The sequence below is a fragment of the Scylla paramamosain genome, chromosome 21 (assembly GCF_035594125.1).
Source record: "Scylla paramamosain isolate STU-SP2022 chromosome 21, ASM3559412v1, whole genome shotgun sequence".
Lineage (NCBI taxonomy): Eukaryota > Metazoa > Arthropoda > Malacostraca > Decapoda > Portunidae > Scylla > Scylla paramamosain.
This window is the reverse complement of record NC_087171.1, coordinates 10,143,267-10,146,476: the sequence shown is the minus strand read 5'-3', so window position 1 is coordinate 10,146,476 and position 3,210 is coordinate 10,143,267.

Here is a 3,210-nt window from a genome sequence, read left to right as displayed (position 1 = left end):
CTTACTTTACTCAGTCATATATCTGCTCTCTCTCTCTCTCTCTCTCTCTCTCTCTCTCTCTCTCTCTCTCTCTCTCTCTCTCTCTCTCTCTCTCTCTCTCTCTCTCTCTCTCTCTCTCTCTCTCTCTCTCTCTCTCTCTCGTCTGAATAAAGGCAAGCTTTCGTCAGTTGAATCATTCACTCCTGTATGAATTGGAAAAAAAAAGATAGAAGTTAAGAATTGCACTAAGGTCATGAATGTTAGGAGTCACAGGAAGACTTAAAGTTGGTAACATATTGTCGGGGTATAACTGGATCAAGGATTCATTTTCGCAGAGTCGAGAATTTAAAGATAATATTCGTGAGCTGAAACGGAAAGGCTAAATCTTCAAGAACTTGTTTACATTTTTTTGTTTGTGGTAAGGTCTGCTAGAAACAGAATTAGAATGGATGTCCGCTGCTGTGCCACTCCGGAAAAAAAAAATAAAATGATAAGAATAGTAATAATGATAACAACAACAACAACAATAATAATGATAATAATAATAATAATAATAATAATAATAATAATAATAATAATAATAAAATAATAATAATAATAATAATAATAATAATAATAATAATAATAAAATACATGAATAAATAAATAACCAAAGAAGGGTTCGGAATGGAGACCAATTAAGTTCCAATACAGAAATGCAGTTTGTTTTCATATTCTAGAAATCAAAATATAAAGTGTCAAAATACCGCATACCGCTAACAAAAAAAAGAACAAAGTAAATAAAAAACAAGTAAAACACGCACGCGCGCGCGTACGCGCACACACACACACACACACACACACACACACACACACACACACACACACACACACACACACACACACACACACACACACACACACACACACACACACACACACACACACACACACACACACACACACACACACACACACACTAAATATTACTTGCTCCAGCTTGACCACAAAAGTTGGCAACTATACATGTGTGATTATTTTCCTCTTATTCTATTTATTTTTATTTCCCAGATTTGACGTCAATTTCCTAATGGTTTTCTTACTCATACAAGCAATACAAGGCAGGATATCCGTTGTCTCACTTCCCCCATGCCTCTGCCTCGCTCCGTCTTGGAACGCTCACAGTTACTTTCATATGATTGGCGTCATGCGGTGTGGTTTGGTGTGGTGGGTTAGGTTAGGTCAGATCTTGGAAGGTTTCTGATAACCTTTATTGACGTCATGTGGTGTGGTGGGTTAGGTTAGGTTAGATAAGGTTAGGCTAGGCTAGGTTAGGTTAGGTTAGGCTAGGTTAGGTTAGGTTAGGTCTTGGAACCTGGTAACCTTCATTGATGTGATGTGGTGTGGTAGGTTAGATTAGGTAAGGTTAGGTCAGGTCCTGGGGATCTCCTGATAACCTTCCTACCATTGACGTCACGTGGTCTGGTGGGATTACTTGTATGTATTGGTAGAATTAGCAAGGATTCACCCACACTAGAAATTAGTTCATTGTTCTGCTAGTGTGTGTGTGTGTGTGTGTGTGTGTGTGTGTGTGTGTGTGTGTGTGTGTGTGTGTGTGGTCTTGTCTGTCAGTCTGTCTCCATGTCTTTGTTTGTTTACAGGTTTGTTTATTTGTTTGTTTGTTGTGGTTGTTTTTATTTTTTTAGTCTTTTCTCTTTCTTTTATTATTTCTTTCTTGTTTTTAATCGTTTCATTTTTTTTTCTTTTTTTGTTTTGTTTCTTTGCCGTCCCCGTCACTTTTCCTTCTCTCTTAGTTCTCAGTCTTACGCAGGAAACTTCACCACTGTTGTATAGAGAGCGGCTGCTATATACGTACGTGGGGGCATTCCACTTACATAACCTTATCTCAGAGGATGGAGCCACAACCTTTCGTCTCATCAACTCCCATCCTTTGATAAACTCCACAGTCTCCCATGCCTCTCCGGTGCTGTATCTCTTGCTGTATCTCTCTCTCTCTCTCTCTCTCTCTCTCTCTCTCTCTCTCTCTCTCTCTCTCTCTCTCTCTCTCTCTCTCTCTCTCTCTCTCTCTCTCTCTCTTCCTTCCTTTATTTCCACGATTATTGATTTTTTTTTTCTCTCGTTTTCTGAACTTACTTGCAGCATGCTTCTCTCTTCCGGCGACCTGGCGTTACGAGTGCTTTTGCTTAGTTAAATCTCATCTAACTCCCGCCTAACTTCCACTTCAGTATTGTAAGAGTTGAATTGTTTGACTGCTAGGGGGACTTACTAATCTATCTGAGTAGTCTTAGGCAATTTCAATAAGAAGAAAGAAAATTATTAAATATTCGATCATGTCTACTATTTTATTTGAGTACTCTTAGCTGATTTCAATAAAAAGAAAAAATACTAGATATTCGATCATCTCTATTCCTCTCATTGTTGTTTTCCAAATCTGAAGGGTTGACCGCTCTCTTCACTATTCACTAAAGACAACTTTACTTAATATTCGATCACCTCCTTTCCTCATAGTGCTATATTCCAAAATGTTAACCAAAATTTGCGCGAGATTATTTCATTAAGCTGAGAAGAAGCCAAAACTGTTGAAGATTTTGCCAGTATCTTCACTATTCATTAAAAAAAAAATAATAATAATAATGATAATATAATCTTTGCTTAATATTCAATCACCATTCTTCAGAGTGTTGACTTCCAAAATTATAACCTAAAATTTTCACAAAATTATTTCATTTAACTGGAAAGCGACAAAAAAGTAAAGAAATAAAAAAAATGAAAATAAAAATAAAAAATAAATAAACAAATAAATAAATAAATAAATAAATAAATAAATAAGGCAGTTGATAGGTTGACTGGTCTTTTCGCTGCTTCATCCCTTTCCCTGGTAAACTCTGGAAGCCAGTAACGGCAAAGTAAGAGAAGACTTTAAAGCCACATCTCGAACTGAATGAACTGACCTCGCAAAACGCATCTTGCTGACACACTTCTGCTTCAGTTAGTCGTTTCTCCTCACCTAAATCTTTACTCTATTCTTTCCTGTTGCGTGGGCGTGTCCCTATGTGTGTGTCCCTTCTCTCTCTTCCCTCGCCTCATCGCAATACTTATTTCTCCTTTGCTTCATGCACTCTTACACTACCCACGCACTCTCATTTCCAGCTCGCTCACTAGAAAGTGCCGTGTGTGTCTGGCGCTTAACTGTTCTCTTTACCTGCGCGGCACTTCCACGCTCCCACCCAC